General features: G+C 51.8%; 1 protein-coding gene, 1 non-coding gene and 1 pseudogene across 5 annotated transcripts in view; 2 read left to right on the top strand and 1 right to left on the bottom strand.

Moving 5' to 3' along the window:
* The window catches only part of CAPZB (capping actin protein of muscle Z-line subunit beta), a 139,351-nt gene that overhangs the window by 80,743 nt on the left and 43,218 nt on the right, over window positions 1–15,390 (top strand). The gene's annotated exons all lie outside the window — the stretch shown is intronic.
* Window positions 9,032–9,104, bottom strand: TRNAG-CCC (transfer RNA glycine (anticodon CCC)). Its single transcript has one exon. It is a non-coding gene; the product is annotated as a tRNA-Gly (tRNA).
* Window positions 9,474–9,886, top strand: LOC103090153 (40S ribosomal protein S24 pseudogene; annotated as a pseudogene).

A 15,390-nucleotide genomic window follows, 5' to 3' on the forward strand; every position in this document is an offset into this window, starting at 1 on the left:
CTAATTAAAGGGCCTCCCAGCTGCGTGCATAGCTCTTCTGCCTCAAATCTCTGCCCTTTGGTGTTTGTGTTTAAAATTCCATCTTTCCGAAATGTTTGCCACTCAGCAAGTCTCCTTGAAAGCCCCCACTCTCGTTTGAGGGAAGTTTTTTTCCTTTTTGGCTTTTATTCTGCCTCTGTACAGGCAACTTAAGTCTCTTTGGAATTGCGTGCACGGATGCTCTTTGGTTATTTGTCGCTGTTAACCTCGTTGTCTGTATCTCACCACGGCACTGGGAGGTGGCAGCGGGTGCTGCTGGTGGCCATGCTGTTGTAACTTCCAGGTGGATGAGGACAAAAGAGCTTCGTCCTCCAGTGCTTCTGTTTAATGGGAGCCGTGCTGCAACGCCAGGGAAGTAACTTTAGAAGGAATCTGACCTAGGGAAGGATCGGGATGTGTTAGCAGGAGGCTAAGCTCTCCCCAGGTGAAGAAGATACCTGGCCCTGGTCATCTGGAGCCGGAGGCACAATTCCTCAGAAATGCACAAAGACCCCTTCCTTGGCCTTGCCCCAGCAGAATTCTCCAGTGGGAGGTCTGTCCAGCGCCTGCCTTTCAGGAACTGTGTGGCATCCTGCTGCTGGGGGGGCTCAGAGAGCAGAGTTTTGTGAAATGCTCGGAGAGCGTCCATGAAGAGGTCTGAAGAGTCTCTAAGTTCGATCCTGCCCTCTGGTTGGTGAGAAATACGATACCAGTGAGCTGGGGAGAGACTCTACTTCCCAGGACCAGAAGAGGCAGAAAGCGTTTCCTTTCTGAGGGCCATCAGGAAGCCCCGCGCAGGCTGGCAGGCACCGGCCCTGGAGGAGGAGTGCCCAGGTCATGCCCTTAGAGCACGTCTAGGTTGGGAGACAGATTTAAACCCTTGAGCAGAGCGTGGCTCACTCAGCCTGCTTTCCCCAGCCTCTGAAGTCGGCCAAGAACAGGGTCTTGAGGAGCAGCTGCGGGTCCTGCCGGCTCTGGGTTGAGGCCACCCGGCAGGAGCCTCAGATCAGTGAAGGGGACACTCAAGTTGATAAAGGTCTGTGCCATGGGGAGCAGGAAAAGCTGGGCTTCCCTTTAGGGAATAGGACTAGGGCAGGGGCCTCTGGGGGCAGGAGAGCACTCCTGGAAGAGAGAAGGGGGGGTGGTAACTTGGCTCTTACAAATAGAGAACTTTCCTAAGAACTTTAAATGTGAACTGGAATCGGGGAGAAGCGCATATGCAGAGTCACAAGCATTTTCCTTCTTCCCCTGTCGTGGGCCATTCACACGTGTGCACCTTGGAGATGGGCTTAGTTAGGCTGTTTGAGGTCTCACCAAGTACCTTGCTCAGTAGACACGTTGTTTTAGGAAGAACGTCACAAGCTTTTTTTTCTAGAACGTCACAGACTTTTGATAAGTTCATACAGCCATAACCTGGTTGGTCGTAGAGATGATAAGTAAATAAACGAAGTCTTGCGCTATGAAACTTCGTAGGATCTTAACACTGAAATGAACCCTACTGGTCATCTAGTCTAGTGGTTTTCAGACATTTTAAAAATTAATGGAGCCCTCTTTTCAAACTAAATCTTTTTTTTTAATAAAGTTTTTTGGGGGGGCTGCTTTGGGTCTTCGTTGCTGCGTGCGGGCTTTCTCTAATTGTGGTGAGCGGGGGCTACTCTTTGTTTCAGTGCGTGAGCTTCTCACTTCAGTGGCTTCTCTTGTTGCGGAGCACAGGCTTTAGGCACGTGGGCTCAGTAGTTGTGGCTCGCAGGTTCTAGAGCGTAGGCTCAGTAGTCGTGGCACACGGGCTTAGTTGCTTTGCGGCATGTGGGATCTTCCCAGACCAGGGCTCGAACCCGTGTCCCCTGCATTGACAGGCGGGTTCTTAACCACTGCGCCTCCAGGGAAGCCCCAAATTAAATCTTATAGCAAACTTGAATGGATCGTGTTGGGCCCAGACTTCCCCTCTTAACTCTTTTACCACCTTGAGCCCCACCAAGTGCCTCTCCTCTGCCTTGGAGAACCATAACATCCATCTTGTTCAGTTTGGGTCCACTTTATTTTATTTCTTTTACAGATTTTTTTGTTGTGGACCTTTTTTTTTTTTAATAGATCTTTCTTGGAGTATAATTGCTTCACAGTACTGTGTTAGTTTCTGTTGCACAACAAAGTGAATCAGCCATATGCATACACATGTCCCCATATCCCCTCCCTCTTGCGTCTCCCTCCCCTCCTCGCTATCCCACCCCTCTAGGTTGTTGCAAAGCACCACGTTGATCTCCCTGTGCTATGCGGCTGCTTCCCGCCAGCCATCTGTTTTACATTCGGTAATGTATATATGTCATGTATATACGTCGATGCTACTCTCACTTCGCCCCAGCTTCCCCCTCCCACCCCGTTTCCTGAAGTCCATTTTCTGTGTCTCCTTCTTTATTCCTGCCCTGCAACTAGGTTCATCAGTACCATTTTGTTGTTGTTGTTGTTGTTTTTGATTCCATATATATGCGTTAGCATACGGTATTTGTTTTTCTCTTTCTGACTTACTTCACTCTGTATGACAGACTCTGGGTCCATCCACCTCACTGCAAATAACTCAATTTCGTTTCTTTTTATGGATGAGTAATATTGCATTGTATATATGTGCCACATCTTTATCCATTCATCTGTTGATGGACATTTGCGTTGGTTCCATGTCCTGGCTGTTGTAAATAGTGCTGCAGTGAACATTGTGGTACGTGTCTCTCTTTGAATTATGGTTTTCTCAAGGTATATGCCCAGTAGTGGGATTGCTGGGTCGTATGGTAGTTCTAGTTTTAGTTTTTTAAGGAACCTCCATACTGTTTTCCATAGTGGTTGTATCAATTTACATTCTGCTATGGACTGTTTTTAAAGTCTTTATTGAATTTGTTACAATAATTGCTTCTGTTTTGTGTTTTTTTTTTTTTTTTTGGCCCCGAGGCATGTGGGATCTTAGCTCCCCGACCAAGGATCGAACCCACACCCCGTGCATTGGAAGGCTAAGTCTTAACCACTGGACCGCCGGGGAAGTCCCTGGTCCATTTTAGAGATGAGGAAACTGAGGACCAGGGCAGCTATGGCTCATCTGGTGATCTAGCCCCACTTCACTGAAGACCTACCTCTGGCTTCCAGGCTGGTGATGCATCCCTACCATGTGCTGCATTAATTTATTCTCACGTAGAAAGCTCTGGGTTGTCAGGGTCAATAGCCAGATAGATACAAGAGTGAAGAGAAAGATAACCCTGCCCCTGGTTCCTGATGCCCAGGGTCACTTTTTACTAACCTAAAACTTAGGTCATGTAACGTATTCTTATCTGCTGGAAACCCCAATTAATTTTTTTGTATTTGCATTGAACGTACAGTTCCCTGGAATATGCCTGTGCTCTCTGCCTGGAATATTCTCTCAATTCACCTTTTTTTTTTAAACAATAGAGATAAAATTGTGATTATGTAGATACAATTCACATACTATAAAATTCACCCTATTAAAGCGTGCAGGGGCTTTTCAGCATCTTCATAGAGTTGTGTGGCCGTCAGTGTTCGGCGTTCCGCGCTGCACTCCGTCAACCAGACGGGCACTCCTGCCTCTCAGTCCCGCCGGCTTCTCTGTGACCTCTTCTGCCACATACATGCTTCAGTTTTTATAACTGAGCTCAGGTGTTAGCTCCTCAAGACATGTACCCCGGCCTCCCCTGCTCCTCTTCCCCTCCAGAGACGCTCTGGGCACCCCCCTCGTTTCCACAGCATCCGTTACTTCCCCGGTCCAGAGCACGGAGCACGCTGGGGCTTCACTTGTGCCCCACTCTCTCCTATTAGACTTTGAGGATGGGACACTGTATTTAATCCTTCATACGTTAGGTAGATTTTATCTGGAGGATTTGGGTTTTACTTCCTAATGAGCCAAAGTGGAGAAACAGAGGAGCTCTTGATCCGGGAAGACACAGACAACTAAGGGGAGACATCCATTACTCCTGAGCGGATCTGACTGTTTCCCCAATAGGAAGAGTTGCAGATTTTTCTTTGGTCGTGAGTGGTCGTTTTCTCTGGCTGACTTGGTGAGATTAAAACAAAACCTTGATGAGACATCCATCCAGTGGAAGGAATCCAGTGTGAAACGTTGTGGCCAGCCAGCCAGGATGATTTTTGTGCTAAGGGGGGAAGAAAAGCCACCGACTTGTTCTGGATATCCCTCACGTTAACGTGGCACATCAGTGCTGGGCCCCACCCCCACTCAGACTCACGTGCCACACACGTGCTCGCACGGCATGAACGGTTCCACTTGAAAGGGGCCAGCAGCATCACTGGGATTTTGGTGGACTGTTGCGCCGTCTGGGTTGTTTAGAAGTCTGTGGTCTTGAGAGTTTGGAGAGACTGTATGGTGGAAAGACCCAGGACTGTGACATGTGACTCAGTGGTTGCGTGGCTCTGAGCCTCAGCTGCTGCCTCACGAGGTCCTTGGCCTCCCCGGGTGGCTCTGAGAAGTCCTGGGGTGGGATTGCATGGGTTTCCTTGAATTCTGGCTCTGCCACCTGCGAACTGTGTGACCTTAGCCAGGTTATTATACTTAACCTCCCTGTGCCTCAGTGTCGTCATCTGTAAATTATGAGAACGTGGCATAAATTGGGATAACAGTAGCACCACTGCTTCGTACAGGGTTGCCACGATGGTAAAATGAGGAGGTGCGTTCCGTGCTTAGAAGAGTGTCTGATGAATAGCAGGCACTTAAAAAAAAACAAAGTTTACTGTTGTTAGGATCATTGCTTTAATAATACTAATAACACTAAAACAGTAATACTAAAACAGATGGCTCCTCTGTCCGGCCCATGAAGTTACATTGTCTTTGCCAAAAGACCATGTGATAAACGAGTTGTTTTAATGTATTTTTCCCTGGTCTTTTTTCCCAGAAAGATTTGAGGTGATTTGTAAGAATGCACCCAATGCAATAATGCTTTTAACACAGCCTGAGAAAGCAGGACCGCAGGCCATTCGGGAAGAGATCTCCACTCTGTCCACGCATGCCTTCCTCGCATAGGGGAGGCTATAGGCCCAGCTTCAGGAGGCGCCTGCGTGGAGTGTGAGGGGGCAAGGGCCGGCCCCACAGGTCCTCGCAAGGTGGTGGTCCACACCCCAGGGAAGGTGCAGGAGCTCGAGTCTGCGTCTGCCTTGGGAGGCCCTTGGTCACAGTGATGCGGTGCCGCCCCAGGTCATTACCCTCTCACTCACCCCCACCCACCCAGCTGGTCCCTAGTCCAGCTCTCGGAGAGGCGCTGAAGAACACTGGGGGGCGCTTCCCACTGAGACAGACATGGGCTTCAAAAGGTCAGAGCTCCACCTGAGTGGCCCTCCTTTTCCACAATTCGACCACGGTTCCCCCGGCATTTAGGAAGCCCCGCCAGCCTTACGCTAGGCCCAGGGCCGTCCAGACATCTCATCCCTGCCCTGAGGAAAGACACCCCATCCCGAATCCTTGCAGCCTGGGGCCCAGTCTTATATAGAGCGGCAGGGGTGTAGCCTGTAGATGAGGGGCATCGCCTTCGCTAAAGAAGCCTTGGGCATGAGTAGGAGAGGACCTTGAAGGATAACTGGGGGTCACTAGGTAGCACCGGGAGAAGGGCAGGCGATCCTGGTGGAGAGACTGTCAGGATGTCGGCTGGAGGGGTGGCTGGGGCTGCGGCGGGAGGCTGGGCCCAGGCCGGGTCGGGGAGCTTCCCACCCGCGGCCGTCCAGGCCGAGGCAGTTGGCAGCCCCGTGTGCAGCAGCTCCTGAAACCGGCCTGGTGGCTGCGCGAAGCCCTCAGGAGCCAGTGCACATAACTTAGACCCAGTGAGTTTTCTGCCTCTGCCTTCTTAAAGGTGCTTGTGTATCGTGCCGTATCCCTCTGGGACCAGCCCTTCATTAAGAGGAGTGGGTGGCTTAGAAAGACCCCAGCTTCTCTCAGCGCAGACACAGGTGATGCGGTCGCTCCTGGCCAGGGAACAGTTAATTTAATTAGGCTCTAAGCACCTGGTTCGTCCCCTTCGGGAAGCGTAGGGTTACATGTGGACAACAGGAGCCTTGTGTGTGCCCCTGGATGACCCACATGTAGTGATTTCAATTTCCCCTTTCAGTTTGTCTTCTCTTTGTCCTGCCCGCTCCTGACCCTTCTTTAGAAAAGGCTTCTGGCTTCTTACTCCAGCCTGCAAGCTTCTAGGAGGCAAAGCTTTGGGGTATGAATGGCTGAAACCCAGCCCAGGAAGTTTGCCTTTGTTTATTATTTATCTCTGGGGTGGTTTGGGGCACCTGCCTAAGAAAAGAGCGGCGGGAGGCTTATTGTTTCTTGAGAAAGCTCTTTGTTGTTAATGGCACGTGAAAAATTGATTTCTAAGCAGAATAAAACATGTGTTGATCAGAAACGCTTTCCTAATGTTGGCAGCTTCCCATGTGTTAGACCCTCAGTGATGAGACCCGGCTGGCAGTATGTGACCCTCAGGAGCCCGTGTCGGTGGCCCGAATCTGAGGGGCATGGTTCGCACACGTTATGCTGTTGCCAAAATCGGGAGATTGCTTCCTACACTTGTCGTGTACATTTAACCATGTTCTCCTTAACAGCGCATTTTATAATTCGCAGTCTTCAAGTGAAGAAAACGGTCTGAACTTGTACTTAAAGTATACTGTTCTCAGAGTCCAGTGATACCTTAATTAGAAGAGAGGCCGGATCTGAAACACGAGGAGGGCCGGTGGCCCTGGGGTCAGGCTGTGCTGGGTGGTGGTGCTGGCAGTGTCGCGGGTCCCTGCCCACAGCGCAGGAGTCGGGGTGGGCGGGCAGGGACCGTGCAGCCCCCGAGTTCCCCCCAATTCTCTTCCTTCTCCACCCCCTCTCCTCGGAGCCCCAACTGGAAGGGGGTGTGGGAGCGGAAGCCGCTCGCCTTTGCAGCCCAGCAGGGCCTGTGCTCTGGAATCGCTGGGTCAGAGTCTGGAACTCAGAGTCCAGTTCTGCCCTGCCCCCACCTTGCCACCTGTGTGAGGCGCTTCCCTGCACTTGGGTTTTCCCGTCCACACGGTGGGGAGGGTGGGGTCCTGGAGGGTGAGCAAGGTCCCCTGGGCTCCCCCTCCGCTTCCTCAGGCAAACCCTCTGAGTGGGTTTACAGGACGGGGTGAGGTGTCCCCAGTGCGGGGCACGCACACTCGGAGAGGCATTACATCAGTTCACTTGGAAACTCTGCTTCCAGGCCCCAAGGTGTTTCTGGTGACAACTAACGTGCTGGTAACAAAGCTGCCGCTGGCCTGGACTTCCCTGGTGGTCCATTGGCTAAGACTTTGCGCTCCCAGTGCAGGGGGCCCGGGTTCCATCCCTGGTCAGGGAACTAGATCCCACATGCCACAACTAAAGATCCTGCATGCTGCAACCAAAGATCCTGTACACCGCAACTAAGACGCGGCACAGCCAAATAAATAAATATTTAAAACAACAACAAAAAACAAGCTGCTGCTGGGCAGTTGTGGGGAGGACTTTGTTTCCTCCACCCCGATCAGGGGGGTGGGGCTGGGGGGAGTCCCTCATCTCCCATAGGCTCCGGAGGCCGCCTGGGCCCACGTTCACGGATGGGTCCTCAAGTGCATCCTTCTTAAACCTGGGAGTCTGGGGAGGAGGTGCGAGGGAGGCTTTAAGAAGTTTTATGAACAACAGTGTGCTGGGGCTTGCCATCACATTTAAAGGGACCCACAGGCACTGCTCCACCTGGCCGAGGACTCCAGCGCACAGATGCTTCTCCTTTCTACTCTCCTCGGGGTGGGGGCGGGGGGAGCCTGGGGCCAGCTCTTCGGTCCCATCACAGTGCCTCTCCTTTCCTCCACTCACGTGTCAGCTCCATCCACCTCCTAGACCACCGAATCCCTGCAGTCCCCCTGCCATCCCCATCAGGCCCGCGTCACAGCCCTCGCCACTCTCAGGATGGCTCCTCGTGCCTTGTCTGTTTCCAGCGGCTGGAGTGTGCTTTGGGAGAGCAGGGCCGTGCCCGTCCATCTCATCTGCCGCTGAATCCATGGCACCTGACAGGTGCCTGGGGGTGGGCACTCAGGATCTACTGAGGTAGGTGTTGTAGCCCCCAATTCTGAGGTTTAGGAAGGTTACACTCAGCCAGGAAGTGGCAGACCAAGGATTCGAACTTGTGTTTGATTTTGAGTTTGGTGTTTTCCAGAATGCCACCCTGTAGGTTGTGTTTCTGACACAGGCATGTGTGTCACTGAAAGCACTCTCCTTATTTTCTTTTTTAATTTTTATTAGAGAAAAGCAGGGAAGGTTTGGGGCCTTGGAAAAAATAAAAGGAACGGATTGTAAGCAGAGACCTCTGCTGGACATGGGGAGGGAGCCCCGGCATCCTGATACTTTGCTGTCTGCCGGGGAGTGAGGCCAGCCAGCACTCTGCCCAGCCATGGTTTCAGCAACGTTACTCATCTGAGTGTGCGACCCAGCGAACACGGTCTGTTTTCGATTCTTATCTCTCTGGTGGCGGGCTCTCAGCCAGCGGGCAGATCAAAAGACGGAATGTGTTCATTTGGCCATTTTTTTAAAAAACCGAGGTACAAGGGTGCATTTCTTAAAGACAAGGGCGCCGTGGATTAGATTATCCATGGAGTTGAACTGGTCTGGCTTTTGTGCTTTTTTAAGGGTTCATCTCAAGTTTCTTTTTCTGGTTGAACAATTTTTTTCAACATTAATAACTAATGGAGAAGGGGAAGAGGCAAAGTAGAACCATATGGCGGCCCAAACACAAACCTCACTTGTGGCCGGAAACTTCTGATTTGTATCTCTTTTCATGTGATCAGCTGTTGGGCTATAGATAGTAGAAAAGGATTCAGTTTGAGGCAACAGCAAGAGTGAATGTAATTTTTATTTAGTTAGTTATTTTTTATAGCTTTTTAAAAAATTTATCTGGCTATGTCGGGTCTTCGTTGCAGCATGTGGGATCTTTAGTTGCGGCCTGTGGGACCTTTAGTTGCGGCATACGAACTCTTAGCTGCGGCATGCGGGATCTAGTTCCCCGACCAGGGATCAAACCTGGGCACCCTGCATTGGGAATGCAGAGTCTTAGCCACTGGACCACCGGGGAAGTGGAAGTCCCTGTAATTTTTATTTTTTTAACCCAGATATACTGTATGTCACATGTCTTTTCTTAGACATTGGCTAGTAGCTGTGTGACTTGGGGCAAGTTACTTCTCTAAGGCCCTATTTTGCCATCCCCCCTTTATTTATTTGACTGCACCATGTGGCATGTGGGATCTTAGTTCCCCGACCAGGGATCGAACCCGTGTCCCCTGCAATGGAAGCACGGAGCCCTAACCACTGGACCACCAGGGAATTCCCTCGCCCTTCTTTAAAATAGGGACAGTAACCATATCTATATGCAGGGCTGTTTTGAGGATTAAAGGAGGCGATGCAGGCTCTTTTCTTCCTGGCTGCTTGAAGATCAGCCGCCATCATGAACGACAGAGTAACTGTCCGGACCAGGAAGTTCATGACCGCCCGACTGCTTCAGCGGGAACAGATGGGCACTGATGTCCTTCGTCCTGGGAAGGGCAACAGTACCTAAGACAGAAATTTGGGGAAAAGTAGCCAGAATGTACGAGACCACACCAGACGCCATCTTCGTGTTTGGGCTCAGAACCCATGTTGGTGATGACAGCTGGCCTTGGTATGATTTACGATTCCTTGGGTCAAGCAAAGAAGGATGAGCCCAAACACAGGCTTGCAAGATGCAGCCTGTGCGAGAAGCCCTCAAGAAAGCAGCGAAAGGAACGCACGAGCAGAATAATGGCGGTCATGGGGACTGCAAAGGCCACTTTGGTGCTGGCAAAAAGAGGTCAGCTGGAGACTGGACCGCAGAAGGAGTAAAGATTCTGCGGTGATTGTGCAGATTTTTCGTGAGAGAATTAACAAACTAAGACCTTTCACATGAAAAATTAATAAGTAAAAAAAATCAAGGCGGAGACACACGTGGAGTTTACGTAGTGCAGCACCTGGCACCCCCGCCCCCTCCTGGTGTCCTTCTCTTTATTCTCGTTATCGTTAAGGGGTCACCTGAGGCAGTAGCTCGTGGCATGCTAGCCTCTCTCCTGCCTCTGCCTTCTGGGTCTTTTCCTCTCCCTGCCCTGCTTCGCTTTATTCCTGTTTCACCCGATCTTTCCTGTGGCCCCGTGGCCCCGTGGGCACTCGTGAGCCAGCTGGTGGTGCCAGTGGTGAAGGGCGAGGTGGTCCCTGCTCCCTGGGTTGTGGCCCCAGAGGGGCAGTGGAGAGACCGACGGAGGCGTGAACGTCACCACCAGAACAACGGCGGGAACGCTGTCTTGGCCAGTGCAACGTTGTTTAGTATGCCATGTCACTTGGAATTAGGTTTAAATCCCCCCAACAGCTTGGATTGGTTTGACACCTTTGGTGTTATCTGAACATTCCTTAAAAGGCCGTTAAGCAGGTCACATGGGCAGTTTGGACAGAAACCGTCCAGCCCTCGGATGGTCGACACCAACCACATGTTCTCGCCAGAGGCCCTCCTTGGGTCCCGAGGCAGCAGAGCCTATGACACTCAACACCCCGGAGTGAACTCGCAGCTTTGTTTGGACCTGTCCTTTCATTTAAATTGCAGTGCAAACTTGTGATCCATGAGACTTAACGTGATTTCTTCCACTGTTCTAAGCATTTGACATGACTAGGAGGTGGGGTGAGGTTGGGTCTGTACTGTGACCCTAGATCATAGGATTGATACCCGCTTCCACCAACACACCAGAGCACCCACCAGTGTGTGCGTCACTGGCCCTGGTCTGGAGGACCGGCCTCTGCGGGCACCCACCGAGTCAGCGCTCAGTGAAGAATGTTAACTCTTGAGGAAGGAGTAATCTGATAGTTGAGGCCAGTGTTAGAACAGCCGTCCCCAGAGCATTTAGGATTCAGTTGATATCAGTGTCACTGCAGGAATTCCAAAGAGTGGGGGCATCTTGATAAGGAAGTTGGGGTTTGGTCTGGGCCCTGGAGGGTGGTAGGATTTAAGACTATATGGGGATAGGTTGCCAGTTTTTTGTTTTTTGGGTTTTTTGGGGGTTTTTTGCGGTACGCGGGTCTCTCACTGTTGTGGCCTCTCCCGTTGCGGAGCACAGGCTGCAGACGCGCAGGCTCAGCGGCCACGGCTCACGGGCCCAGCCGCTCCGCGGCACGTGGGATCTTCCTGGAACAGGGCACGAACCCGTGTCCCCTGCATCGGCAGGCGGACTCTCAACCACTACGCCACCAGGGAAGCCCAGGTTGCCAGTTTTAACAAACAATATATGTCGTGTGTAAACTGGAGACATACTAAAACGTTATTCATTATGTATCTGAAATACAAATTTAACTGGCCAAATGCATTGTTTTATCCAGCAACCCTAAATGGGGAGGATTTTTAAGTGGAAGAACGCATGTGCAAACTCGCATGTCTAGAAGCACTGAGTAGGACAGTGTGGTGGGTTGAGAGGATTCAGGCAGAAGTGCAGGGGTGGGAAGCAGGGTGGGAGTGAGACGAATTGGTGGTGGTGCCAGATCATGACTAATGCGCCCTTGGCAGCTGCTCTGGTACGAATCTGCGAGTACACTGTGTAGTCCACACTTCTCGTTCCACATGACGACAATAATGTTATTTTTACGGAGCATTTTATCTTTGATCAAAGAAACAGGACTGGTGGAGGGAAACAGAGTACAAGGATATGGCCCAACTTGGGAGTTTATCCAAAAGGCGAAAATTGTACTTGCTGGGGTGGAGAATCACCCAGCCATATCACAACCGGGTGCTATTCGTGGTGGGGCAAGTCATCCATCATTCATGAACTCTCTGTGTTTTTCTGTGCACAGCCGTAGTTTTGTGAGTTACAGTTCAGATGTATGTTTTCCTTAGGTTGGTTAGAACCTGGCCGTAGATTTTGCAGAGTCCAGGCACAGATCTTCAAGGGTGGCTGGATCTGGGCGCTCAGGTACTATCTCCACGGCCCTGCAGTGCTCAGAAACACAGGGAGGTACTCTCCCGCTGCCTGCTGCAGCCCAGGCCCTGCACCCCCAACCCAGCTGCCCTGGCAGAAAGGAGGTGAGCCGTGTATCCCTCCATCGCCCCTGGAGAAGACTCTTCCCTGCATATGCCAGGGGCTGAGGCCCTCTTGTTGCCCATGCGTGGTGGTGGAGTAGAGATCAGCCTTGCCCAACCGTATGGAGTGAGGAGCTTTGTGACCAGAAGAATAGGAAAGGAGGCTGGGCAGGCAACAGGAGTGGCCATTGATGACAGCTGGTACCACGGATCAGCCCCTTGCACCGCTGCCTTAATCTGCGTTGTCTGTGCTTCGAAGGACGTGAGTTATAAAGGGGGGAGTGGAGTCCCTCCTGCTCCTTTATGCTGGCCTTGAAGGTACCCGGATCTGCTTGGACAGGTAGGGAGGGCTGGATCCTGTTTTCTAGAGAAGTGGCTGCCACATTTTTTGATTTCACAGGCCAGAGACATTTAAAAGAGAAGAGGAGGAATAGGTCATTGGTTGTGAACCTTTAGAACAAAAACAAGACCTATGGTTCCATCAAGTTACAGACACCTTAACACCAAAAACGGGGGGGGGGGCATTCTCAAAGGATGAATACGTTTAACCATATGAAGAACCTAATAGTGTCTTGATTAGAGCCTTTCTTTACCTGAATTATTTGCACTGAAGCAGTGAGGCTCTTACAGTGGCCCAGCAGCCATCTGTGTCTGATGCAGCTCACCTGCTGTGTTTGCCAAATGAACAACCTCGGGCCCAGCCCAGGTCTCCATGGCTAGTTAACAGCTGAGCAGGGGCTCGAACCCAGCTCTCTCAGTTCTCAGTCTCACACTGCCGCTGTGCTCCTTGGGGTCGTAGAGTAACACGGACACCAGGACTTTCACTAAAACTCCCGCTCTCTCTGTCTGCTGCTCTGGAACCACATCACAGGTCATATTCCTGGTTGGAGCCACGGTGAAATTGTCATTGGTATCCATCAAAGTTTAGTTCTTGACTATACACTCTTTAGGTGAAGATCCTTGCTACACACCAACTTATTAATTTAAAAATAAAGCCGAGGGCTTCCCTGGTGGCGCAGTGGTTGAGAGTCCGCCTGCCGACACAGGGGACACGGGTTCGTGGCCCGGTCCGGGAAGATCCCACATGCCGCGGAGCGGCTGGGCCCGTGAGCCATGGCCACTGAGGCTGCGCGTCCGGAGCCTGTGCTCCGCAATGGGAGAGGCCACAGCAGTACCGCAAAAGAATAAAAAATAAAAATAAAGCCGATTGGCATTTGGGAGGCTCCGTATTGTAAAACTCCTCCCTTCCTCCTTCCCACATACGTCCAGCACTTGCTCTGTGTCAGGCACTGCCCTGGGCACTGAGGAGTCAGCGGTGAACAGGATCAAAGCCCTCGCCCTGGTAAAACCTACATTCTAGGGAGAGAGACATGACCACAAATCAATAAAAAAAATCATTTCAGTTAGTATAAGTGCTGGGAAGAAATTATTGAAATACTTTCGATCCTTGAATTAGCCTCTTGGATGGGAGTGACGTCAAGCCCGTTTATACCAAATCCCATTATCTTGTAAGCTTCTTCTGTTGGGGGACTTAGCCACCCGCAGCAGGACTGGCGGGAAAGGGGCAGCATGGCTCTGGGCAGAACTGGATCTCAGTGGTGCATTTTCATCCAGTGCCTGGGGCAGTACAGCAAATTCAGGTGCAGCCTAGGCTGGGGCTGCTCTCTAGGCCGGAGCTGCCGTCCAGGCCAGGGCTGCCGTCCAGGCTGGAGCTGCGGGCTGAGAATGACAGGCAGCAGTGGTGTTGGGGACCGAGGGGGAGCAGGGCCATCAGTGCGTCGGTTCCTGGTGTGCACGCGTTGCCCCGCGCTGAACGCTATGCTGGGTACTGAATGCATCATCATCACATGCAATCCCCAGCCGGGTTGGTTTTTCTTATCCCCACTCTACAGGTGAGGAAATGCAACTTGGTAGAGAAGTAAAGTGACTTGCCCCAGGCCAGGAGGCCAGTGAGTCGTAGAGTCAGGAAGTCTCACTTCAGAGCGTGTTTGCTTGGTCTTTACGTAATACTCCAGGATAAAGGAGGCCAGTGTCAGGGCCCCAGCCAGTTAGAATGGGGTTCTAGGCAAAAGTCAGGGCCCAACAAGTAAGCCAAGGAATCAGCCCAACAGAACAGTGATGCCAGGGAAAGGCTGTAGCGTGATAGGCGGGCACAGAGGTGCCCAGGGCCCTTGCACTTGGCCAACTACAGGAAAGTAAGGCCACTTCAAATCCCAGCTGCCTTGGGTGGAAGCTGTTAAGTCTTCCTTGCCTTGATCTGGACTTTTTCCCCGGGTGAAGGGCGCCATAGCTGAGCAGGGGTTGGGTGGGAGGGGGTCGCTGCCCAGCAGCGTGCCTCTGGCCCGTGCTCTTCTTACTCTTAGCTGTCCACTAAACCAGAGTTCCGGTCAGAGGGGGAGACACCTCCCTCTGCTGCTTTCTTCTGGTGTGGGCCTTGGGCAGCCTCACGACTCTGGGCCTCAGTGCTCTAATCTGTAAAACGGGATGATAACTACTTCACAGGATGAGTGTGAGCTTCCAGTAGACAGTATATGCCATCTGTAAAGGGCCCGGCATAGTGCATGATTCGTGGCAGACACTTGGTATTCTCAGCACCAAAACTAACTGAACACAGCCCCATTTTTGTTTGTATGTCTTTCTGCTTGGGCAGGTGGGTACACAGATGGGTGTTGCATCCAGAAGGAGTTCTGAAATAAGCACATTGTCGACAGGGGTTAATGGTGTGTGTGTCTCGTGTCGGGGTGGCTGCCCGATGCTGCTCGGTGTATGAGAAACGGCTGTGAGTCACCAGGCAGGGTCACCATCTCACAGGTGTGCCAGACAGCACCTTCCAGGCTGAGCCCGGAGGCACCCCCCCATCGGCAGAGATGCCTCGAGAAGCCCACGGAGGCTGGTGGTCTCCGAGGTGACCGTGTCCCTATCCGTGCCTCTCTGGTGGTGGCGGGGGCCTTCCAGGGGAGCACGGGAACTGCTGTGACTGGCCACCCCTCTGCTGAGCTGCTCTTCGGGTGTCTTTGCCACATGATTTAACTTTTCCATTTGGAAGGGTTATTGGTGCAGTTGGCAGCCCCTCGTCGGGTAAACGATATGGTGGGGCCTCCGTAAACCCGGGCCTATGAAACGAATAAGTCAGCACATTGAAAATACAGCATGGAAGTGACTCAAGCCTGAAGGAATCCATTTTGGAGAGCGCTGCCCTCCCTTCCTGGAATATTTCGGTGGAAATTGATGTTTGAGTTGGGAAGAGGAGGCCAGAGGCCTGGTTCCTAGCAGGGCTCTGTGTCCGGTTCAGCAG

This window comes from Lipotes vexillifer, unplaced genomic scaffold (assembly GCF_000442215.2).
Source record: "Lipotes vexillifer unplaced genomic scaffold, Lipotes_vexillifer_v1.1 scaffold496, whole genome shotgun sequence".
Lineage (NCBI taxonomy): Eukaryota > Metazoa > Chordata > Mammalia > Artiodactyla > Lipotidae > Lipotes > Lipotes vexillifer.